We start from the raw sequence: 27,059 nt of genomic DNA on the forward strand, positions 1-27,059 counted from the left end.
ACTGCTTTAAAGTTGCAGCCTCTCGCCAGGTCTTTCAGAGAGAGTATAAAGTCTCTGGCAGACTCCCCTACTTGTTGTGACCTGGTCATGAGCCTGTAATGGGAGTGGAGTTCACTATGCCCCTTACTGTAATGCCTCTGTAAAGTGCTCATTGCCTCTTAGTAGGACCTGGCATCCTGTCTAAGGGAGTAAGGGTGGTCTCCCAGCTGCGCTAACAGCAGCATTAATAGGTCTTTATCCGATGCCTCAGCATCCTCCATGTAATTCAGAAAGCATCTCTGCCAGCAGCCGAAATGCGTGCCGGCTCCGGGATTTCTGGGGTCGAGCTCCAGCCTGTCTGGTCGCAGCACATGGTTAAGCCACAGACTCAGGTCCCTTAGGTAATGTGGGGGCACCCTGGGGTGTCATTCCCAGTCTCCACGTGGTCTCTGGGTCTAGGTGTAGTAAGAGCGGACCCTGGGGTACTGGGAGCTGCTGGTAGAGCCTCTATGGGGCTTGTGTCTGCTGGAGGAGTAACCTGGGTGCTTGGGGCTGTTGGCTGAGTCTCTGACCTTGTGTCATTTGCAGTGGGCTTAGGGGGATCCTAGCGGTAGTGTCAGGTCTCCGTGGTACTGGAGAAACTGCTGCTGGGGGAGGGACAGTAGTGGTGTCTGCTTTCCCTGGCTCTGGAGTGGTTGGGAATTCTGCACATATGTGGTGATCGGGAGCATGACTTGTAGAGAACCTTCCACCCACGCTTGTAGAGGCCCCTTTCTGATCGGACTGGGTTTTAGGGTTGGCGGCGCCTGCACTGGTGAACCAATGGGCAGGCAGGGCTCTTTGCTGTTTCTTACTTGTCTTATCGTACTTCTGTGGTCTTCCCCGCATTCCACTGCAATTCCAGTACAGCGGTCCCTCGCTGTCTCTGTCCTCGGATGCACGTGTGCGCTGGTCATCCCTGGATTCCATTCCTCAGGAATAATCTCCAGGTAGTCGGGAATGCGTGTTGGAGCAGAAGCAGCTTCCATCCTAGTAGCTATGGTATTAGTTTATTAAATTGTACTGACAATAACCACACCAGCAGTGTGAGTATAAGACAGCTTTAATAAACTAATATGTACACTAAGAGGTCTTGTCTCTCTACAAGATGAACCTGGAAGGCTAGACTGTAACTCTGGACTGCTTTATATACAAGGTCACTGGGATGACCCCTGCTGACCTAGTGGTGTAATTACTTATCACCACAAAGTGAACAAAAACAGAGAGTCTTCCTGTTTTTCGATTCTTCCTCTATTAATTTAGAGGCATGGCAAGGTCACAAGCCCATCGGCCTACAAACCTGCACCGCCCAAATACACCCATGTGAACCTGAATGTCCGTGGAACTTGGGAGAGAACCAGAGCACCTGGATAAATCCCCTGCAGACACAGGGAGAATGTTGGATTCAAAAGCAAATCACTAATGTTGTAATAGTGTTGTGCTAACCTCTACAATAACCGTGTTATTGTAAGAAGGTGTGAAAAATCAATGTTGAGGGAGAATTGCTGCAAGCTAAGGGGGTTATTCTGACATTTAGAATCCACTCCAAAACATTTATTCACGTCTGATGCATGTGCTCCAAAACATGACAGCAAAAACTTTGCTTTTGTTCATTTCCTCCAACCTACTAGAGAACCCTCTCAGTTTCCCTCCCAGTCCTAAGTAATAAAGAGACAAGGAGGAATGATTGGAGGGATGTGGTCTATGAATGCAGACCAATGGGACACGCTTGGGCTGAAAACTTCATTGGCATGAACAAGGTGAGATGAAGGTCCTGTCTCCATGCTGTAAAACTTTTTGACTCCAAGAAATATCTCCAAAACAACTTGATAATGTACTCATTCTTTTAACTAGCTTGCATTGATTACTTAAGCAGCAGCTGAATGGACTTCAGCAGAATTGGTCTCTCCTCTCTGGGCCATGGTTTTCATTGTAAAGCCAAATGATACCAAGATATATTTGAGGCATTCAAATCCTCATGTAAAATTATGACAGCATGTCAATGTAGAAGACAGAGGGAAACCAAGATGCAGTATGAGTGAATTAATAGATTATCCAGAGAAAGACAAATTATAGCACAGTAGGTACCAAGATTCAAAGTTTTATTATCATGTAATAAGATACAACTTCAACTTCCATAAGGCAGACAAAGATTTGCCACCAGCAGAAATTACTCAGTGTTCCTTACAGTCAAGAAAGAGAGTCCTTCCAGAGTCACTGAGTGTCTGTGGATTCGCCTCCAATGTTTGCTGCAGCCTCTGGTGCTGCACAGACTTCAATCCAAACCATGGGCAAGCCGAGCTCCAGATCCAAGCCTCGGGACACGATCAGGAAGCTGTCAGCGCCTGAGGCCCCTTCTGCCTTTGGTACCTTCTTGTATCCTGGTTCCAATACCTGGTACCCCTTCAGCCAGTCTCCAGCAGTCCGCAGCCTGGCATGAGCTCCTGACTGCAAGTATTGTTATTGTCCTTCTATGTTCATAATTTTTTTTTTCCTTTCTAAGCATGCCGTGTATCTTTCATCCTTAAACCTGAGTCTTTTTCTGAACGTGCAGTGCATTGGTCATTTTAATGAAAAGAATGGCCATTCGTTTTATAGCATGCAGCATGGAGTTGGTGCCTTATAGTAGACACACATCTCAAGTCTTTACCAGTTGTAGTACACATTGTGGTGAGGAGGAACAAATTGAAGGTACAGTTGCTATTATTTTTTTCTGTGCATTTCAACCAGCATGCACAGCATGTTTGCAACTGAGAATTGAAGATTTTAAAATCTTTATCCTAAATTTATCCCTCCAACTGCTGAAGGGACAATAAATTTTAGCACCAAATCCAAATAACCAGTCTCTCTGCTGACCAATCAATGCTGACAATATATGACGATCAATAATAGGCAGAATCAAACACAAGCACTGTTCACTCACACACACAGAGACAAAATGGCGACACACTTACCTCACTTTACCATTTGTTATTTATTTTGAGGAAACTAATTTTCTGTCCTACTCGGGAAAAAAAATGATTTGAAGTGATAAAGTCATGATTTGGAATAACAGGTGATGTCTAAATAAAAATAACCACACACACTTCAATGCAGTGGTGAGGAATTTCTAGATATTTATAAAACCCTCCAATCTGCAAATGCTGGCCACGTGCAAATAAACAATTTGCAATGTCGGCATTTGTGGTGGATGAGAAAATGTGCTCAATGCAGAAGGAGGGAAATTATTGATCAGTGTTGCATTATGTCTGACAGAATGACTGCAAAATCTGATTTTTCATTCTGACTGTGAGCTGAAAACATTGAAGATGCATATCAAAGAAAAAAAATAATAGGCAAACCATTTAGGACCGAGATGAGGAGGAATTTCTATACCCAGAGGGTGGTGAATCTGTGGAATTCATTGCCACAGAGGGCAGTAGAGGCAGCTTCATTAAATCTATTTAAGAGGGAATTAGATCTATTTCTTCAGTATAAGGGTATTAAAGGTTACGGAGAGAAGGCGGGGACGGGGTACTGAACTTTAAGATCAGCCATGATCTCGTTGAATGGCGGAGCAGGCTCGAAGGGTCGAATGACCTACTCCTGCTCCTATCTTCTATGTCTATGTTTCTATGTAAAGAGATTCAAAAAAGCATCTGAGTTAGAAGATCATTGTTTTTTTTTAGAGGAAGAATGGTTGAGATAGAAAGAGCATGGACACGATTGTGAACAGGATCAGAAAAGGCAGAATTCTTGTTTCTAACTGGCAAAACAGAACATTCGCCAGGATCATTGAAGCACTGGTAGCTGTCGTCAAGAAACACAATGGTCATCTCAAAAACAAAGCGACATTGGAGGTGCTTCTTTTACCTCAAAGCTTGAATTTCGGAACTCAGAGGCCACATTTGCCACGACAAAAGCTCATACTAATGTCAACAGCAATTCCGATCATCCTGAGTCAGCATTTGTTGTTCACAGCACTGATTAAAGGACTCAGCCATGGGTAAAGTTGAACATGGCACAACTCACAAATCAATATACAGGCACATATGCCATCATGACAAGTTGTCAAACATTCAACACCTTTCACAGTCATCCTAATTTGTCAGCAAGGAAATTACTTTCAATGGGATGATCTCTTTGGCAGTTCATGGAATATTTTCCTCACAAATGACATACAAGTTCAAGAGCATTAATGCAATGTTGTATGCAACTTCAGTTGCCTTCGATTCTCCTCTGTGTTTCCACTGCACCCGTCCCAAGGAAATAGTCTCCGCTACGTAGGAGAGACTGACCATAGACTGGGAGATCATTTTGTTGAGCACCTTGGCTGTCTGCCGCAATAGCACAGATTTCCTAGTGGCCACCCCGTCCCATGAATTCCCTGTCCCATTCCCTTGCTGACATGTCCGTTCATGGTCTCATGCACTGCCAGACTGAGACCACCCACAAATTGTAGAGACAACATCTCATCTTTTGTCTGGGAACCCTCCATCCAGATGGCATTAACATTGGTAAAGGTAAAGATAAAGATAAAGGTAAAGGTTCCATTATTGTCATATAATACTACATACATGTAACATACATGAAAGTCTTTAACTTCTGTCTACCATAAGGCAGACAGAAAGTCACCATTTTATCCAGCGCCAAACACAGCACCTGGTGTTCCTAGGCAGTCTCCCCTTAAAGTACCGACCTGTCCTCTGCCTGCTTAGCTTCAAAGATCAGAAAATCCCAGCATATTCAGGCTATAAGGTGCTGTAGGTGACTTGTCCAGCTATTGTTAAGCCTCCATCTCCCTTTTTCTTCCCCCTTTTGCTTTTTCCTCTTCCTCTCTCTCTCTCTCTCTCTTTCTCTCTCTCTCTCTCTCTCTCTTTCTCCTCCTCTCTTCCCTTTTCCCTCTGTCTCTTTTCACAGAAATAAAATCAATTCTCATCTCTGGTCTTATCTTATCCAATTAACAACTTCTTTTGGTCTGGACTCCTCCCCCCTACCAATCTTCATCTTTATTCTGTCACCTTCCTGTTCTTTGCTTATTCCTTGAAGATGGGCTCAGGCTTGAAGCGTCAGTACTGTAACTTTGCCTCCCATGTGGGACCATGTCAAAAGCCTTACTAAAGTCCATGTAGACAACATCCACAGCCTTTCCTTTGTCAACTTTCCTGATAACCGCTTCGAAAAACTCTGTAAGATTGGTTAAACACGACCCCATGTTGGCTATGCCTAATCAATTTCTGGCTATCCAAAAAATTGTATATCCGATCTCTTTGGACACCTTCCAATAATTTACCTACAACTGACATCAGGCTCACTGGCCTATAATTTCCAGGGTTACTTTTGGAGCCTTTTTTAAACAAAACAACGTGAACAAACCTACAACCCTCTGGCACCACACCCATGGCTAAGGACATTTTAAATATTTCTCCAGAACCACTGAAAATTCAACACTAGCTTACCTCTTGTCAGGCCCTGAGGATTTATCCACCTTTATTTGCTTTAAGAAAACAAGTACCTCCTCCTCTTTAACCTGTATAGGTTCTATAACCTCACTTCTAATTTTCCTTATTTCCCACAACCCTGTGCCCATTTCCTGAGTGAAAACTGATGCAAAAACAGCGTTTAAGATCTCCCCCATCCCTTTTGGCTCCATAAAAAGCTGACCACAGTGATCTTCAAGGGGGACACTCTTGTCCCATACCATCCTTTTGCTCTTAATATACCTATAAATATACCCTTTGGCTTTCCCTTCACATTTTCTGCCAAATGTCTTCTTTTAGCCCTCCTGGTTGTTTTCTTGTGAATTTTCTTGCATTTTTTTTATACTTCTCAAGTACCTCATTTGCTCCAAACCAGATCCCCAATAGCTCTTAAAATCCAAGGTTCCCTATGCCTGTTGACCTTGCCTTTAATCCTCACAGGAGCATACAAACTCTGTATTTTCAAAATTTCACCTTTGAAGGTCCTCCACTTACCGTACACATCCTTGCCTGAAACTAACTTAACTCATGCATTCTAGATCCTTTCTCATTTCCTCAAAATTGGGCTTTCTCTAATTTAGAATCTCAACCTGAGGCCCAGACCTATCCTTTTCTATAATTAACTTGAAGCTAATGAATTATGATCACTGGACCCAAAATGTTCCCCTAAACATACTTCTGTCACCTGTCCTGTCTCGTTCCCATTTATCATTTTTAATCTGTAGAAATGGAATTAGGCATCTAGTGTTAAAACACCACCTAATCTCCCACAGATATAAATTCTTGATATCTGAACACATAAATCGAGGTTGTAATTGTAGGGTGTTACAAAGAGATTGTTGCATGTCTATGATGCAGCTGTGTAACTAATACTTCTGCACAATAAACTAGGAGAAATTAAAGTGAGAAGATGTCAACATGAGACTCATCAATCTACTCAGGTGGATAACATGTCATTTTGAAAAGGACAGATATCCCAAGCCTGGACAATATTCAGTCAAAATTAATGAACCAGGTCAGTACCACACTGAGGCACAATATGAGCTGTGTGCATGCTTTAAGACAATGACATTTCAAAATACCTCCTTGTTGACTCACAGGTGCTTTATTAAGATCAGAACCTGTAAACAGCACATTTTAATTAAAGTTTCACTTTCCGCTTGGCAGACTGTTGTGAGGATCTCTTTTTGGTAAACGAAAGAGTCACTGAAACAAAAAAAAACTTCATTAGCATCCTCTGCATTATTATCCACATGCTCAATTTTATAACTTTTAATGTAATTTAATTCCATTTAGACATACAGCGCGGTAACAGGCCATTTTTGGCCACCAGTCCATGCCACCCAATTTACATCCGATTAACCTATACCCCTGGTACGTTTAAAACACTGGAAATAAACTGGAGCCTCCAGAGAAAACTTACGCAAACACAAGGAGAATGTACAGGCTCCTTATAAACTGGAGGGAATCGAACCCTGGTCCCGATCTCTGGCACTGTAAAGGTGTTGCACTAAACACTGCGCCAACCATACCACTCAAGCTGATGTGTGAAGCCCATATGCGACCAAGGGAGGTCACTGAATAGACCAGTAGTGTTGTTGAATCTGATTTCCAAAAGTTTTCAAACATTCTCAAGTGCTATCAAGGTCAACTGAATTTCATGCTGTATTCTCTCTCATTATCAATGCTTGTCCAATTGGCATCCTGATAATTTAATACCAGGGGAACAATGCAAGAGATTTTGCCACCATTTTAGTCAGAATAATTTCAGTTTCTGCCATGCAACATCAACTTTTACAATTAAACCTGTCAATGTGCAGAGAGCAGCTTGAATATTTCTGACCTTGAATATGAACCTTCAAATTAAATCCAAGACGAGAATCTTAAAATCACCACAGCTTCATATTATTTCAATAAAACATTGTACCACGTACAGGAGTATGGAAAAAAAAAGAACAAATACAAGTCCAGTGAAACCTTTCAATGGTTTCTCTACAGAAAACTTTCATTTCCTAAATTTATTATACCAAAGTCTTTAGACAGCTGCATCACAATCATGAGGTTTTGAAGATTGTATTTTAATTTTATTCTGTTATTTTTAATAACCTTGTAACAATCCAATCCTCTAAGGGGACTCCTGGACAGATGCATATTTTTTTCCATTTTTTTTCATGATGTATTTATTCAGATAATAAAGCAAGATTAATGTTTACTGGGATTTAATAACATTGCTGGATAAGACCCTGGTCCCTGTTTTGAATGTCTAGAATTATGCCTTCAAATGAATGAATGAATTCCCCTTATATTATTTTCCCACATGATTCCACATTTTCAATATTCTCTGATGAGATTTCTTGAAGCTTAGCTGAATCAATTTAATGTTTACAAATGTTTTAAATTCTTGAATGACTGCAAACTATCTCCCAGTGGAAGAACTGATAATGCCTTGATCCTAAGGAATGACTATATCAACGTACTGCCCTTTTTCAATCATAAGGACATCACTTACAGTTACAATATTAATCGTAATCCTCGGATAATTGTTTTAATCTGCCATAGTCATGAACAGCTATGTATAGAGGTTCTGACTATTGAAATTAAAATACATTTGTTTGTTTCTCAAATACTTTTGAACAAATGCCTCAAAAGAATTACAGTAAAAAAACCCAGTGTCCATCGCCTATGGGGATTGGTAGATGCTGGATAAATGAATTTGTTGGTTGTTTGAGATTGCATGTTGCAAAGTGGTGAATTAATCACTAGGGGTGCCAATTTTCAACTTTCATATTTTTTACCACATTTTTTTTTTGCCAGTTGCTTGAGACTGCTGGTTGCTTGAATTACAGAAAACTGGGATTTTACTGTACTTGACTGATAACTTGCTGTTATGGTGCATGCTGTTAAGCAGCATGATAACATTTTGTACATGGGGACTCTCCCTTTAGTGTATAACACAGAAGAAGTATGGGTGCAGGTGAAAATGCTTCACCACTGTTGGACATTGCTGTATGTTCACTAGTATTTCATCTTCTCTGTTTTCTTAGTTATAACTGGCATGTGTCTTCAAATGGCAGAATTCTATCCAGCTGTAATGTGGGAATAATGTATCCAAGTTCTTTGTGGTATTTGGACAAAAGAAACAGAACATAAATGTATACAATAGTCAAAGCAATTCTGAACTTCCTCAGATATCAACTGAATTTTCTAATCTTTAAATTTTATTTGTTTCAGAGTAGGTAATTCAAGTTCAAGTTTATTATCATCTGACTATAGAAAACATCCGATTCAACAGTGTTTCGCCGGATCACTGGGCATAAAAAGACAATGATCACATGTACACAAAAAGATATAATAAATATATAAATATTTTGGAATTATTTACATGGTCACAGTGTACTATTCATCAATCTCACAGCCAGCGGAAAGCTATTTCCCAGCCAGGCAGTACTGATTTTGATGCCAAACATACTTTGTGCTGGATGGAAAAGGTCCTCAATAATATGTAACCTCCTTCATCCTTAGCCATTACTCAGATGAAGGAAGTTTTCTTCAGACTGAAGATTGCAGTCTCAGATACTGCTCCGGAGACTGAAGAGACAGAGTGGTCCCTCAGGAAAGCTGTTCTGTGGGTCTTTTGGATGAAATTTAACATGGAGGCATCGCCTGCCTCCTTAGATAGATTCTAACCCTACCCTGAAAGTTGACCTCAGGAATCTAATTAATCCAGCAAATTTGTCTTTAGGAAGCAGGATGGGACAATAAGATCAGTTGGAAACCCACATTATCACAATTCTATGCAGACAAAAGCAATGTTAGCAATGAACCAATATCCACGGAGCTGTGAGGTGGAAGCTCTACTGCTCCATTGCTACAGAATCTTCACACCCTTTAGGTAGGGAATATCTCAGGGAACTATATGACAATGAAGATATGAAGCATTCCCACCAATGTCCATGATCAATAATTGTGCTCAACTAACTGAATTAAAATAATTTACTCTTCTTCGTTATAATGAAAATGAAGTAGAATAGATTACAGTGTGAAAACAGTTACTATGGAAACAAGAATGAAGATAAAGATTGGAAAAATAGGTGAATAAATAATTTTAGAAAGTTATAAAGTCATAAGACCCATATTGAGTGTTATTAGATGAGGCAGAAATTTGGCAAACATTCTTCTGTATGTTTGATTGGTTGGGACCACTGGGAAATTGAAGTAGGTGACTTAATTTAACTGCAGAGATGGGGCTTATCACTGATGAAAAGAGAGCCACAAAATCATACATATCTATGCATCATCGAAGGCATCAATCTCTCTATCCTTCATAATGATAGGCAGCAAATCTGAGGCTGGATTTCAAGATGGTCCATTATATAACGGTGCAGTGATGTAGTGAGAAGCAACATCTGTGTCAAGGTGCATTCTGGACAATATTTGCTTTCACTGTCAAGAAACAAGTGTTACATGCTGCTTCTTGAAGTAATTTATACATCTCCAAAATAAACATATTTATACTACTTTACATATCAATAATTCAACTTCATTCTGCCTTGGTAATATCAAATTATGACCTAACGTATCAACCAGAAAGCCTTAACCTGATAATAACAAAAAGAGGTATTATTTGGGATATTATATTTTTCATTCATTCATTGAAAAATGATAAATTTACCAGCTTCAAAACAGTCTTCTATTTTCTTAATTCCCATTTAAATCCTAAAAAATTGATTGTCCATAGAAAAAGAAAGAAATTTAAGAAACAATATATGGCAGAAAGTTTACAGTTAGAAAATAAGATTGGTGAGTTAGAGAAGGATTTTCAGAAAGGTGTAACAGAAGATTTAAAAAAAGCCACATTAGCAAGGTTGACATTATGTTATAATACTTTATAAATTTATCAGTTTGAGCGCTTAAATAATCAATCTAAACAACGTTATGAGTTGGGGGAAAAAGCTCATAAGGTACTTGCTTGGCAATTGAAAGCTGAACAGGCATCTCAGACTATTATTGCTGTTAAGAAGAATTCAAAAGTTACTTACAAACCTCAGGAAATTAATGACCAGCTTTATTAATTTCATTTGGAAATATATACTTCTGAGGGGAAACTGGATAATAGTTCTATTAATTCTTACCTATCTAAATTAAAGTTACCGCTATTAGATGGAAATGATGTCCAGGAACTGGAATCTCCATTTATGGATTTTGAAATTTAGGAAGCTATTCAGAAAATGCCTAATAGAAAGTCCCCAGGGGATGATGGATTCCCTGTGGAATTTTATAAACTATTTTATGATGATTTTTCTAATGTATTTGGAGAAGTGTTGAATCAAGTTACTGAAGATCAGAAGTTACCAGAATCATGTTCAACTGTCATTCCAAAAAAAGATAGAGCTCCATTAAAAGTGTCTTCATATAGACCTATCTCTTAATAAAATGTAGATTATAAAATTATAGCAAAAGTATTAGCTAACAGATTTGCTAAATATTTACCTAAATTGGTACACATTAGTACTTTAATCACCTCACCAGTTCTATTACTAATAACAGGGGTGAATGATCAGATAGTAATCTAGCTTTATATTCAGTTTTCCTAACTCTCCCTTGAATATGGGCCGACAACAAGGTGCATATATATTGCTGTATTCTCATGCCCTCTTCCATTTTCCAAGTTGGCATTATACATTTTTTTGCTACTGCTAAGGATATCATAATAAATCTTTTTTGCACTTTATCCAATTTGAGGCCTAATTCCTTACTTCTTTTATTACTTAGAAGAAAGATCTCTGGATTTTTTGGTATATTATTTTTTGTGGTTTTATTTAATATCTGATTTAGATTCTCACAAAACATTTTCACTTTCTCACATGCCCAAATTGCATGTACTGTTGTTCCCATTTCCTTCTTACAGCGAAAATATCGATCTGATAATGTTGGATCCCATTTTTTTTTTACTTTTGGGGCATGATATATAACCTGTGTAACCAATTATACTGTATCACGCATAACATTGTGTTTATTATATTCTTCATAGTTCCAGAACATAAATTTTCCCATGTTTCATTTTTTATCTTTATGTTTAAATTATTTTCCCACTTTTGTTTGGGTTTATAGCTTATTTCATCCTTTTCTTTATCTTGTAGCTTGTCCATCATAAATCTTTTAATTATCATTGTGTCTGTAATCACATATTCAAAGCTGCTTCCTTCTGGTAATCTCAGTCTATTTCCCAATTTATCCTTTAAATAAGCTTTCAGTTGATGATATGCAAACATTGTACCATGAGTTATTCCATATTTGTACTTCAACTGTTCAAATGTTAATAAATTATTTCCCAAAAATCAATTTTCTCTTATTTTAACTCCTTTTCTCTCCCATTCTCTAAAGGAAAGGTTATCTATTGTAAAAAGGATTAGCGGATTTGCATCAATAGTAATTTTTGTATTTTGTAATTCATTTTTTTCCTTTCTCAGTGAATCTTCTTCTATATATTGAGTAAATGATGCAGTACTGGTGAGTTTTTATATTGTACCAGCTTTTCATCCCACATAAAATATATGTTCCAGTACATTCTCCCCTATTTTATCTAGTTCTATTTTAGTCCAGTCTGGTTTTTTCCCTTGTTTGGTAAAAATCTGATAAATACCTTAATTGCTCTATAATAATTTTTAAAGTTTGGTAACTGCAAACCACCATGGTTATACCTCTCTGTTAATTTATCTAACAGTATCCTCGGATTCCCCCTTTCCATAAGCACTTCCTTATTATTCTGTTTAGTTCATTGAAGAATTTTTATGTTAAGGGAATTGGTAATGATTGAAATAAGTATTGTATCCTTGGGAATACATTCATTTTAATGCAATTTTCCCTCCCTATCAAGGTTAGCGGTAATTCTTTCCAATATTCTAAGTCTTCCTGCAATTTATTTATTAGTGGCTGATAATTTAATTTGTGAAGGTGCAGGTGGCTTAAGTTATGATCTAACCTAATATCTAGGTATCGGATTGCTTGTGTTTACCATTTAAATGGTGATTCTTTTTTAAATTCTGTATAATCCACATTACTCATTGGCATCGCTTCACTTTTATTTGCATTGATCTTGTACCCCGATATTTCACTTTTTCATGTAATTCTTTTATTGATATTTCTGATTCTGTTAAGTATACTATGATGTCATCTGCAAATAAAATGATTTTTATACTCTTTCTCCTTTATTTTTATCCCTTTTATTTTATTTTCTGTTCTTATCAGTTCTGCCAATGGTTCTATTGCTAAAGCAAACAGTGAGGGGGATAATGGACATCCCTGCCTTGTTGACCTACTTAATTTAAATTGGTTCAATACATATCCATTTATGGTTACCTTCGCCAATGGTCCATTATATAATGCTTTAATCCAATTAATATATTTTTCTGGTAGATTGAACCTCTGTAATACTTTGAATATATAATTCCATTCTACTCTGTCAAAGGCTTTTTCTGTGTCTAAAGCAACAGCCACTGATGGCTTCTTATTTCCTTGAACTGCATGAATTAGATTCATAAATTTACAGAGATTATCCGCTGTTCGTATTTTCTTAATAAATCCAGTTTGATCTTGTTTTACTATTTTTGGTACACAATTGGCCAATATGTTTGCTAATAATTTTGCTATTATCTTATAATCTGAATTAAGTAGAGATATTGGTCTATATGATGCTGGTGTTAGTGGATCCTTCCCCATCTTTGGTATTACTGTAATTATTGCTGTCTTACATGAATCTGGCAAGTTTTATGTTTCTTTTACCTGGTTCATTACTTCCAGGAGAGGAGGAATTAATAACTCTTTAAATGTTTTATAGAATTCTATTGGGAATCCATCCTCTCCAGGGGTTTAATTGTTCGGCAGCTTTTTTAATATATCCTGCACTTCCTCTATTTCAAATAGTTTTATCAGTTTGTTTTGTTCCTCTTCTTGCAATTTCAGCAGTTCAATTTTAGCTAAAACCTCTTCTATTTTATCATCTTTCCCCTTGTTCTCAGTTTGGTATAATTTATCATGAAATTCCTTAAAGTTCTCATTAATCTCTATTGGGTTATATGTAATTTGTTTCTCCTTTTTCCTTGATGCCAATACAGTTCTTTTACCTTGTTCCGTTTTATCTAAATATTTTATGTTTTTTCTCCTAGGTCGTAATACTTTTGCTTTATTTTCATTATGTTCTTCTCCACCCTATACATTTGTAATGCTTCGTACTTTAATTTTTGTCCACAATTCTCTCCTTTTTGTAATATCATCCCTTTTTACTAATTCCTTTTCTGTACTTACTATCTCCCTTTCTAACTGCTCTATTTCTCGATTGTAGTCTTTTTTCATCTTAGTTACGTAACTTATTATCTGCTCTCTAATGAAGGCTTTCATTGCGTCCCATAATATAAATTTGTCTTTCACTGATTCCGTATTTATTTCAAAATATGTTTTAATTTGGCATTCAATAAACTCTCTAAATTCCTGCCTTTTAAGTAGCATGGAGTTTAACCTCCATCTATATGTGTTCTTGGTGGGATGTCCTCCAGTTCTATTGCTAATAACAGGGGTGAATGATCAGATAGTAATCTAGCTTTATATTCTTACTGGGGACAGAGCCTAGCAGTAGGGAGAGGAGAGGAGAGGAGAGGAGAGGAGAGGAGAGGAGAGGAGAGGAGAGGAGAGGAGAGGAGAGGAGAGGAGAGGAGAGGAGAGGAGAGGAGAGAAGAGAAGAGAAAAGGAGAGAGGAGAAGGACAGAAAAGAAAAGAGTCCGGGGCAGGTAAGAAAACTTTTTTAAAAGTCTCTTACCAGGGTCTGCGGGGAGGAGTCGGCGTCGGAGGCGGCCATTGGTCGAGCGAGCGTACAGGAGAGTGTGTAGGGGTTAATTGGTAAAAGGCCAATAAATAAGAGGGACAGCGAGCGGCCCAGCGAGTGAGTGGCCCAGTGAAGGAGTGGGACTTCCAGGCTTTGGCTCATCAGGCTTTGGCGAAAGCAGGCGGAGAGAAAGCTAAGATAGTCTTTATTACTACTTCATTGGGGTAAGGGATGAGTGTTAAGGCTGTGTGTTGTCGGGAGTGCCAGATGTGGGAGGTCCTGGAGTCTTCCAGACTCACGGATGTCCATATCTGCACTAGGTGTGTCGAGCTTCAGATTGCTAGGGACCGTGTTAGGGAACTAGAGCTGCAGCTCGATGACCTCAGGCTGGTTAGGGAAACAGAGGTAGTCATAGACAGGAGTTACAGTCAGGTGGTCACGCCAGGGCCACGGGAGGATGAAAGGTGGGTAACTGTTAGGAGAGGGACAAAAGAACGTAAGGTGCCAGACACGAGCCCTGTGAATGTAACCCTCAGCAATAAGTACGCCTCTTTGAGCACTGTTGAGGGGGACATCAAGGTTGGGGGGAGTGACAGTGGCTGTGCCTCCGGCACGAGGTCGGCCCCTGTAGCTCAGAAAGGGAGGGAAAGGAAGAGGAGGGCAATTGTGGTAGGAGACTCCATAGTTAAGAGGACGGATAGGGGATTCTGCGGACGCAGCAAGGAGAACCGGATGATGGTTTGCCTCCCTGGTGCCAGGGTCCGGGATGTTGCTGCTCGTGTCCCAGATATCCTAAAGTGGGAGGGACAGGAGCCAGAGGTCGTGGTACATGTAGGTACCAATGACATAGGGAGAATTAGAGAAGAGGTCCTAAAAAGTGAGTACAGGCAGTTAGGTAGGGAGTTAAAAAGAAGGGCCGCAAAGGGGGTAATCTCTGGATTACACCCTGTGCCACGTGACAGTGTGAATAGAAATAGAATGAGGTGGAGGATTAACACGTGGCTGAAGGGGTGGAGTAAGGGGCAGGGTTTTAAGTTTCTGGATAACTGGGACCTTTTTTGGGGGAGATGTGACCTGTACAGTAAGGACGGGTTACACTTAAATCCCAGGGGGACCAGAATCCTGGCAGAGGTATTTGCTAGGGCTACTCAGGATCCTTTAAACTAGAATGGTTGGGGGGAGGGAACAAAATAGTACAGAGCAGTAAGGAAAAGGTTAGAATGCAAACAAAGAAAGTTTGTAGTAAGTATTTGAATATGGATGGGCAGGTGATAGAGAAGGGAAATGCTCTGGAAGAAGATGAAGGGCAATTGGCAGGAAAAGTAAATAATGTTGTTATTAAAGATGAGGGAAAACAGGGATTAAAAATTGGGAAATCTCTGAAATTCATATATTTTAATGCCAGGAGTATTGTAAAAAAGGTGGATGAGCTGAAGGTGTGGATTGATACTTGGAAGTATGATGTGGTAGCGATTAGTGAGACATGGTTGCAGGAGGGATGTGATTGGCAACTGAATATCCCTGGGTTTCGTTGTTTTAGGTGTGATAGAGTCGGAGGGGCAAGAGGAGGTGGGGTTGCATTGCTTGTCAGGGGAAATATTACAGCGGTGCCTAGGAAGGATAGATTAGAGGGCACATCCACGGAGGCTATTTGGGTGGAACTGAGGAGTAGGAAAGGAGAGGTTACACTTGTAGGGGTGTATTATAGACCACCCGGAGGGGACCGAGACCTAGAGGAGCAAATCTGTAGGGAGATAGTAGATATTTGTGATAAGCACAGGGTTGTAATTATGGGAGATTTTAATTTTCCACATATAGATTGGGAAACACATTCTGTGAAAGGACTGGATGGGTTAGAGTTTATGAAATGTGTGCAAGATAGTTTTTTACAACAATATGTAGAGGTGCCGACCAGAGAAGGAGCAGTGTTAGATCTACTGTTGGCAAATGGGATGGGTCAAGTGACAGAGGTTAGTGTTGGCGAGCACTTCGGGTCCAGTGATCATAATGCCATCAGCTTCAATGTCATTATGGAAAGAGAGAAATCAGGGCCACGGATTGAGGTTTTTGATTGGGGAAAAGCTAGATTTGAGGAGATGCGAAAGGACTTGCAGGGTGTGCATTGGGACAATTTGTTTTATGGGCAGGATGTAGTAGAGAGATGGAAGTCTTTTAAAGATCAGATTTTGAGAGTGCAAAAGCTTTATGTTCCTGTTAGATTAAAAGGAGGGGAAAAAGGTTTGAGAGAGCCGTGGTTTTCAAGGAATATTGGAAACTTGGTTCGAAGAAAAAGGGAGGCGTACATTTAGATATAAGAAGCATGGAGTTAAGGAGATGTTTGAAAGATACATTGAATGTAAGAGGAATCTTAAGAGAGGAATTAGGAAAGCTAAAAGAAGGTACGAGAAAACTATGGCAAGCAGGGTGAAAACTAATCCAAAAGTGTTCTATAAATATGTTAATGGTAAGAGGAAAGCTAGAGACAAAATTGGTCCCTCAGAAAATCAGAGTGGAAAACTGTGTGTGGAGCCTAGAGAAATGGGGGAGATATTGAACAGTTTCTTTTCTTCGGTTTTCACAAAGGAGAAGGATATTGGGAGATATGAGATAAAAAAAGCAAATTGGGTAAATATGGGGAATATAGAGATTATAAAAGGTGTAGTTCTAAGGCTTTTGAAGAATATAAAGGTGGATAAGTCTCCGGGACCAGACGGGATCTTCCCCAGGACATTGAGAGAAGCGAGGGAGGAAATAGCAGAGGCTCTGGCGGTAATTTTCCAAATGTCATTAGATATGGGGATAGTGCCGGAGGATTGGCGCATTGCGCATGTGGTTCCGTTATTTAAAAAGGGTTCAAGGAGGAAGCCTGGCAACTATCGGCCTGTAAGTTTGACGTCTGTGGTAGGTAAATTAATGGCGAAAATTCTTAGAGATAGTACTTATAAACATCTGGATAGACAGGGTCTGATCAGGAGCACTCAACATGGATTTGTGGGAGGAAGGTCATGTTTGACCAATCTGATTGAATTTTTTGAAGAGGTGACTAGGAATGTGGATGAGGGTAGCGCAGTGGATGTTGTCTATATGGACTTCAGTAAGGCCTTCGATAAGGTACCACATGGAAGGTTAGTTAGGAAGGTGCAGTCTTTAGGTATAAATTTTAAGATAGTCAAATGGATTGAACATTGGCTGAAAGGGAGAGGCCAGAGATTGGTAGTGGATAATTGTCTGTCAGGTTGGAGTCCGGTGACCAGTGGTGTGCCTCAAGGATCTGTATTGGGCCCATTGTTGTTCGTTATATACATTAATGATCTAGATGATGGGGTGGTGAATTGGATTAGTAAATATGTAGACGATGCTAAGATAGGTGGAATAGTGGATAATGAAGAAGGTTTTCAAGGATTGCAGAGGGATTTGGGCTGCTTAGAAAAGTGGGCTGAAAAATGGCAGATGGAATTTAATGCTGATAAGTGTGAGGTGCTTCATTTTGGTAAGAAGAATCAGAATAGGACATACGTGGTAAATGGGAGAGCATTGAGGAATACAGAAGAGCAGAACGATTTAGGAGTAACGGAACATCGTTCCCTGAAGGTAGAAACTCACGTGAATAGGGTGGTGAAGAAGGCTTTTAGTATGCTGGCCTTTATCAATCATTGCATGGAATATAGGAGTTGGGAGGTGATGTTGAAATTGTATAAGATGTTGGTGCGGCCTAATTTGGAGTTCTGTGTGCAGTTCTGGTCGCCTAATTATAGGAAGGATATAAACAGAGTGGAGAGAGTGCAGAGAAGGTTTACCAGAATGTTACCTGGGTTTAAGCATCTAGAGTATAGGGAGAGATTGGACAGATTAGGTCTTTATTCTTTGGAGCGTAGAAGGTTGAGAGGGGATTTGATAGAAGTATTTAAGATTATGAAAGGGATCGACAGAGTGGATGTGGATAGACTATTTCCATTAAGAGGAGGAAAGATTAAAACAAGAGGACATGAGTTAAGAATTAAGGGGCAGAGGTTTAGAGGTAACATGAGGGGGAACTTCTTTACTCAGAGAGTGGTAGACGTGTGGAATGATCTTCCGGGAGAAATAGTGGCGGCGGAGTCAATTGTATTATTTAAGAAAAGGTTGGACAGGTATATGGATGAGAAAAAGATGGAGGGTTATGGGCATTGTGCAGGGAGGTGGGACTAGAAAGGGGTGTTTGGTTCGGTGCGGACTAGAAGGGCCTAATGGCCTGTTTCCGTGCTGTAATTGTTATGTTATGTTATGTTATGTTCCTAACTCTCCCTTGAATATGGGCCGGCAACAAAAACATATCAATTCTTGAGTATGTTTTATGCCTACTTGAATAATATAAGTATTCCTTCTCTCTTGGATGCTGCCTCTTCCATATATCCATAAGTTTCATTTCCTGCATTGATTTAACCATAAATTTGGCCACTTTATTCTTTTTGCTAGTCTTTTGTCTAGTTTTATCCAACATTTATTTATCCAAATTAAGGTTAAAATCCCCTCCTATCAATATATTTCCTTGCATATCTACAATCTTCAAAAAAATATCTTGCATAAACTTTTGATCCTCTTCATTAGGTGCATATATATTGAGCAAATTCCAAAATTCTGAATATATCTGACACTTTATCATTACATACCTCCCTGCTGGATCTATTATTTCCTCCTCTATTTTGATTGGTACATTTTTATTAATTAATATAGCTGCACCTCTAGCTTTTGAATTATATGATGCTGCCATTACGTGCCCTACCCTGTCTCTCCTTAATTTATTGTGTCCCACTTCAATTAGATGCGTTTCCTGCACAAATGCTATATCTATTTTTTCTATTTTCAGTAAATTTAATAGCCTCCTCCTTTTAATTTGGTTACATATTCCTTTTACGTTTATAGTCATATAGTTCAATATGGCCATCTCATATCCTGTTTACACCTCATTTCCACTTCCTCACCACCACTATCCCCCTTTTATCCATTTTCATCTCTGTTTTCCCTTTTTCAACTCAGTATGAAAACACATTTAAAACATAAAATACTCTAATAACTCCCACATCTAATATTTCCTTAACCCAAAATATCCCTCACCTCTCTGAGTTTCCCCTTATCCCTTGCCGGGCAACCACAACTCCCTTTCCATTTGGATTGCGAACTTGCTTGCAAGCATCAAATGATTTTGCAGAGACGGTTATTCTCTCCCCCCCAACCCCCCCAGAAAACACTTTTTTTTATACATATAACAAAGTTCTCCTTTTGTTTTTACTCCTTATTTCCTTTCTTCCCTTCTCTTTCCCTTCTTTAGTTCTTTACTTATACATTGTTTTTACATCTTTATATATATTTTATTGCCGTTCTTCATTCTTGTTACATCTCTTCATCTCTCCTTCTGTGCTCTAAGCATTCTGGAAATTCTTGTGCTTCCTTCAGATCCGAGAACAGTCTGTTTTGCTCCCCAAGGATAAATATTTTAAGCAGAGCTGGATGTCTTAACATAAATTTATAACCTTTTTTCCATAGGATCGATTTTGCTGTATTAAACTCCTTCCTCTTCTTTAAGAATTCAAAACTTATGTCTGGGTAAAAAAATATTTTTTGACCCTTGTATTCCAATGGTTTATTGGCTTCTCTAATTTTATTCTTTGCCCACTCCAGTATATTTTCTCTTGTCGTATATCTCAAGTATTTTACTAAAATGGATCTTGGTTTTTGATGTGTCTGTGGTTTCAGAGCTAGTGTTCTGTGTGCCCTTTCTATTTCCATTCTTTCCTGCATTTCTGTCGTTCCCAAGACTTTTGGGATCTATTATTTTATAAATGCCTTCCTCATCTTCCTTTAGGCCCAGTATTTTTATGTTGTTTAGCCTACTATAATTTTCCAACATATCAATTTTCTGACCTAACAACTCTTGTGACTCTAATTTTTTTATCCCTTTCTTCCAACTTTCTTCTTAAGTCATTTACTTCCATTTCTACAGCCATTTCTCATTCTTCCACATTTTCTACTCTTTCCCCTATTTCTGTCATGACTAGCTGTAATCTTTGCACTTTGTCTTCTGTTCTTTTCATTTTACTTTTAATTGCACTAAATTCTAATGACAACCATTATTTTAATGCTCTCATTTGTTCTTGAAAAAAATCTTTATCTATATTCTGTCCATCTGTTTTACCTTCTATTTCTCTGCGAAGATCTTGGTCTTCTTCTTCCTCTTCTTCTGTGTCTATACCTGTATTTGTGTCTTCTTTTTCTCTTCTGTGTATCTGTGTCTCTTCTGACTTTCCTGATGAGTTTCTTGTCTCACTTTGTCAGGCTTCTTCTTGCTTATATAACCATATAACCATATAACCACTTACAGCACAGAACAGGCCAGTTCGGCCCTACTAGTCCATGCCATAACAAATCCCCACCCTCCTAGTCCCACTGACCAGCACCCGCTCCATACCCATCCAGTCCTCTCCTCTCCATGTAACTATCCAGTCTTTCCTTAAATGTAACCAACGATCTCGCCTCAACCATGTCTGCCAGAAGCTCATTCCACATCCTTACCACCCTTTGCATAAAGAAATTTCCCCTCATGTTCCCCTTATAATTTTCCCCCTTCAAACTTAAACCATGCCCTCTAGTTTGAATCTCCCCATGCTTAATTGAAAAAGCCTATCCACATTTACTCTGTCTGTCCCTTTTAAAATCTTAAACACTTCTATCAAGTCCCCCCTCAATCTTCTATGCTCCAGAGGAAAAAGCCCTACTCTGCACAACCTTTCCCTGTAACTCAAACCTTGAAATCCTGTCAACATTCTCGTGAACCTTCTCTGCACTCTCTCTATTTTGTTTATATCTTTCCTATAATTTGGTGACCAAAACTGTACACAGTACTCCAAATTTTGCCTCACCAGTGCCTTGTACAATTTCATCATAACCTCCCTACTCTTGAATTCAATACTCCAATTTATGAAAGCCAACATTCCAAATGCCTTCTTCACCACACCATCTACCTGAGTAACAGCCTTGAGGGTACTATTTACCATAACTCCTAAATCCCTTTGTTGCTCTGCACATCTCAATAGCCTACCATTTAATGCATATGACCTATTTAGATTTGCCTTTCCAAAATGTAACACCTCACACTTATCTGTATTAAATTCCATCAGCCATTTCTCAGCCCACACCTCCAGCCTTCCTAAATCACCTTTTAATCTACGGTAATCTTCCTCACTGTCCACAACACCACCAATCTTTGTATCATCCGCAAACTTGCTTATCCAATTCTCCACCGCTACTTCCAGATCATTAATATATATAACAAACAATAGTGGACCCACGACCGATCCCTGAGGAATTCCAGTAGTCACTGGCCTCCAATTGGACAAACAATTTTCTACCACTACTCTCTGACACCTCCCATCCAACCATTGCTGAATCCATTTCACTACCTCCTCATTTATACCTAATGCCTCCACCTTTTTTCCTAACCTCCTGTGGGGAACTTTGTCAAAAGCTTTACTAAAGTCTAAATAGACAACATCCACAGCTTTCCCTTCATCAACCTTTTTTGTAACCTCCTCGAAAAACTCAATCAGGTTTGTCAAGCATGATCTACCCCTGACAAAACCATGCTGATTACTCCCTATCAATCCTTGTACCTCCAAATATTTGTAAATAGCATCCCTCAGAACACTTTCCATCAACTTGTCCACCACAAATGTCAGACTCACAGGCCTATAAATCCCAGGTTTACATTTGGACCCCTTCTTAAACAGCAGAACCACATGCGCCACCCTCCAATCCTTTGGCACTACCCCAGTGGCCAGTGACATCCTAAATATCTCTGTTAATGGCCCCACTATCTGTCCACTAGCCTCCCTGAGTGTCCTTGGGAATATTTTGTTCAGTCCCGGAGATTTATCCACCTTTATCTTTTTCAACACAGCTATCACTACCTCCTCGGTTAGCATTATATGCTTCATGACCTCCCCACTATTTTTCTTTTCTTCAACTGGTTCAATATTTTTTTCCCTAGTGAATACTGAGGTAAAGAAATCATTCAAAATTTCCCCCATTTCCTCTAACTTCTCACTCAGCCTACCCTTGCTATCTACAAGGGATCCAATTTTATCCCTCACTAATCCTTTACTTTTAATGTACCTATAGAAACCCTTTGGATTTATTTTTACTCTGTCTGCCAAAGCCTCTCTGTGCCTTTTTTTGGCCTTTCTAATTTCTTTCTTAAGATTCCTTCTACACTCCTTGTAGTCCTCCTTCAAATTCTCAGCTCCCTGCTCTTTATACCTCTTGTACACCTCCCTTTTTCTCCTAACCAAATTTCCAATATTCCTCGAAAACAAAGCCTCCCTATGACTTCCAGCCTTTCCTTTGATCCTCACTGGGACATATCTACTCTGTACCCTCAAAATTTATTTTTTGAATATCCTTCATTTTTCATTTACATCCTTACCTGAAAATATCCTGTCCCACTCAATACTCCCCAAATCCTTTCTTATTCCTTCGAAATGTGCTCTTCTCCAATCCAGAACCTCAACTTTAGGCCCCTCCTTGCTCTTCCCTAAAACTACCCTAAAGCTAACAGAGTTATGATCACTAGACCCAATTTGTTCTCCAACATTAATGTCCTATACCCGACCTAGCTCGTTCCCTAACAGGAGATCCAGTATTACACCGTCCCAAGTCGGTTTTTCTACTAATTGATTTAGAAAACAATCTTGAACACATTTAACGAACTCTAGCCCATCCAGCCCTCTAACTGTATGGGTATCCCAATCAATGTGAGGGAAGTTAAAATCTCCCATGATCACTACCTTATGATTCTCACACATATACGTTATCTCCCTACAAATTTGTTCCTCTAATTTTCTTGACCCATTTGGTGGTCTGTAATACACCCCTATTAGCACCCTCATGCCTCCTTCACCCCTCAATTCCACCTAAACAGCCTCACTGGACAATCCCTCCAGACCATCCTGCCACCTCAAGGCAGTAATGTCCTACTTAACAAGCAGAGCAACTCCTCCCCCTTTTTTACCCCCTGATCTATCACATCTAAAACAAATCTATCCTGGAATATTAAGTTGCCAGTCCTTCCCCTCCTGTAGCCAGGTCTCACTAATTGCCACAATATCATGACCCCAAGTATCTGTCCATGCTCTAAGCTCATCTACCTTGTTCACTATGCTTCTTGCATTAAAATATATGCATTTCAGAGAATAATGACCCTCATATATATTCTCTTTTCTACCTTTTACCCTAATCTCCATCCTACCTTTGTTATCGTTATTATTCCTATCTAGGTGGCCATGCTCCCTTTATACTGCTCTCACACTCTGTTCCCCACCCCCCTGCCAAACTAGTTTAAACCTTCCCCCACAGCTCTACCAAATCTGCTTGCCAGCACATTGGCCCCCCTCCAGTTCAAGTGGAGTCCATCTCAATGATCCAGAAATCTTATCCCTTGCCCCCTGCACCATGTCTTTAGCCACGCATTCATCTTCCACATCCTCCTATTTCTACCCTCACTAGCATGTGGCACCGGCAGCAATCCAGAGATTATTACCTTGGAGGTCCTGTTTTTTAACTTCCTACCTAATTCCACATAATCCTGTTTCAGGATCTCATCCCCACTTCTAACTAAGTCCTCTTCTTCTGAGCTGCTCATCTGAGCCTCCTGCTGCTGCTTTTCTTTCCTTTCACTCCCTCTCCTGCCACTTTCCTCTTCTTCCAGCTGAGACCCCTGGTGTCGTGCATCCCTCAACTGGTTGCACTGTGGTTGCTCACTCCTTGGCTGAACCCCCTCCCGTTGGTGTTCTCCTTCTCCTCAGTTTGCGCAATTTTGTTTGGCTCAGAGAGCCATTTTTGCAGTCCAGCAGTCTGGGCGGGGGGGGGGGGGGGGGTGGTGTGTCGAAAATCAGCAGTGCCGACACCAAGCTCGGAGATCGGATGCTCTTCTCCACCATGGGCTCCCTGTTTCTTCATGCAGGTAAGGCCTTCTCCTTTCTTTTCAGGCGTCTTTTCTTCTTCATTTTTTCCCATTGTTTTTACTTGTTCCTTCTTGGGTACTATTTACTTTCTTTTCTCTACAACTTTATCTTTTATTTCTTATATTTTGTATTTATTGAACTGTTTCTTTTCTTCACTTTTTTTCTTCTTTTCTGGAGAGAGCTGGTATTACCCTACCGGCCACTATTCTATCACATGACTCCAGCTTTGGATAGGGTTGAGTGGGATTTTATTTAAAGTATTAGCGAAATTTAAATTCAGCCCATTTTTTATTGGTTGGGTTAAAGCTTTATATTTGAACCCGATTGCTAGGGTGGTGAAAAATGGACAGATTTCTTCACTATTTAAATTGACTTGTTCAACTCGACAGAGCTGCCCATTGTCACCAGCTCTATTTGTGTTGGTTATTGAACTGTTAGCTCAGGTTATTAGACAAAATGAGGAAATTAGAGGGATAAAGGTTAAGAATGAAGAATATAAAATGAATTTATTTGTGGACAATGTGTTGGTATATTTGACTGAACTGGAATGGTCATTGAAACAATTGCAAGGATGTTTGTTGAAATTTGGAGAATTATCAGGATATAAAATTAATTGGGATAATAGTGAAATGTTACCAGTTGGAGTGAGAGATTATTCTGAATTTTAAACTATCACAAAATTAAGGTGGACAAGTAAAATTAAATATTTAGGTGTGCTTATGGATATGAATTATCAATCATTATATCAATTATGTACCTATATTAAGATGGATTAAAGCAGATTTGATTAAGTGGAAAGATCTTTCATTAACTTTGATTGGTCAGGTTAATTGTATTAAAATGAATATTTTTTCCTCAAATTCAATATTTATTTCAGTCACTACCTTTACTTTCTAAGGGCTTTTTTCAAGATTTGAATAAAGCAATGTGGAGTTTTTATGGAAGGGTAAACTAGCTCAAATGGCGTTGCATAGACTTACATGAAAGTATGCATTGGGTGGACTACAACTATCACATTTTCAAAATTATTATGACGTGGCCCAGTTGAAGTTTATTAGTAGATTGATGGATTTAGATGAGCCTCCTGGGCTGAAGTGGAGATGGCAGGTATTTCTAGGGTTGAAATACATAAATTTATATTTAATTGGAATTTGATTTTGTTACAGCAATATGATATGCCGATATTGAAGCATTTGTTAAACATTTGGTTATAAAAAAATAGGGTGTTAGGGTCAAAAGATAAATTATCCATTTTAACTCAATTGGATAACAACCAGCTTATTCCTTTTTCAATGTTTAATAATCATTTAAAGATTTGGGACTCTAAAGGTATAAAGACAATTCATGATTGTTTTGTAGAGGGGAAATTTCTTTCTTTTAATCAATTGAGAGAAAGATTTGATATACCTGTAAATTCTTTGTTTGTGTATTATCAACTTAGAACTTTGATAAAAGATAATTATGGTAGAGAGATGATTTTACCTACTTTGTCAAGATTTGAATATTTGATTTTCTCTATACCAAAAAAGGGCTATATTTCAGTTATATATAATTTCTTACAAGATAATATGGATAAACCAGATTGGGAGAAATCTAAACTTAAATGGGAGAGCGATTTAGTATCTATTTCTCCCGAAGATGATTGGGCGACTATGTGTCAGGACAATATAATTATATTGACTAATGTATGATATGGAATGGTTAATTATAATTTTTTACATCAATTATATTTGACCCCAGAAATGTTAAAAAAATATGGGTTTAGTAATTCGGATTCTTGTTTTAGATGTGGTTTATGTATTGGAACTTTTCTATATGCTGTATGGAATTGAGTTAAAGTTCAATCATTTTGGCAAGGAATTAAAGTAGTTTTGGAGAAATATTATAATTTTATACTACCGTTATACCCAATGATTTTCTTGTTGGGAAATTTGTATTCATTAAGGGGAATGGGATTGGATAAAATTCAAATTGCTTTGTACATTTGGTGTTATCAGTAGCACGTAAATGTGTTGCGAGAACTTGGAAAGATGATACTGAGATTAATATAGCACATTGGCATAATGAATGAAAGTATGTGTGATTATGGAAAAAATTATGTATAATTTACATGATAATTATTCTTTCTTTGTTAGTAAGTGGTCGTATTTGAAATATATGCATTTAGATATACTTTGAAATGTTATTAACATTTACAATATATTTTTATATATATAATCTATATAGTTTTTTTTGCTCCCCTTAAGGGAGTTGGGTGTAGGGATGGGAGGGTGGGATGGGTTTTAATGTAAAATTTTCTCTGATTATTTCTATACTGTATGTTATGTTTTTTTGTTACCTTTTAAATAAAGTTGGCAAAAAAAAAGAAAAAAAGAAAGTTTATTTTGATATAAAGGCATATTTTGAGAAATCACCTATTTCATGATCTATTTTATTCCATAATTCAATCAAATATCTCAGAATGGGCATATCTCTAGTTTCTATTAACAATTTTGAATTCCACTTATAAATAAAATATTGCATAGAAATTTCTCCTATTTTACTCCAATGTATTTTAACCCAAGCCAAGGATTTGTCTAAATCAAACATCCCAATAATAAATTTCAATTGAGCTGCCTCATAATAATTCTCTCACAGAATCTGATGTTATTTTTGTTGTGTAATATTAAAGTGGTTAGTCCTAAATTAAGATTAACTATGTATCAAACTGAATTGGAAATCAGATATGGATTTAGGGATGGAGAGATGGCATGCTGAATTGTACTCTTG

Source organism: Narcine bancroftii, chromosome 1 (assembly GCF_036971445.1).
Source record: "Narcine bancroftii isolate sNarBan1 chromosome 1, sNarBan1.hap1, whole genome shotgun sequence".
In the NCBI taxonomy this organism is placed as follows: Eukaryota; Metazoa; Chordata; class Chondrichthyes; order Torpediniformes; family Narcinidae; genus Narcine; species Narcine bancroftii.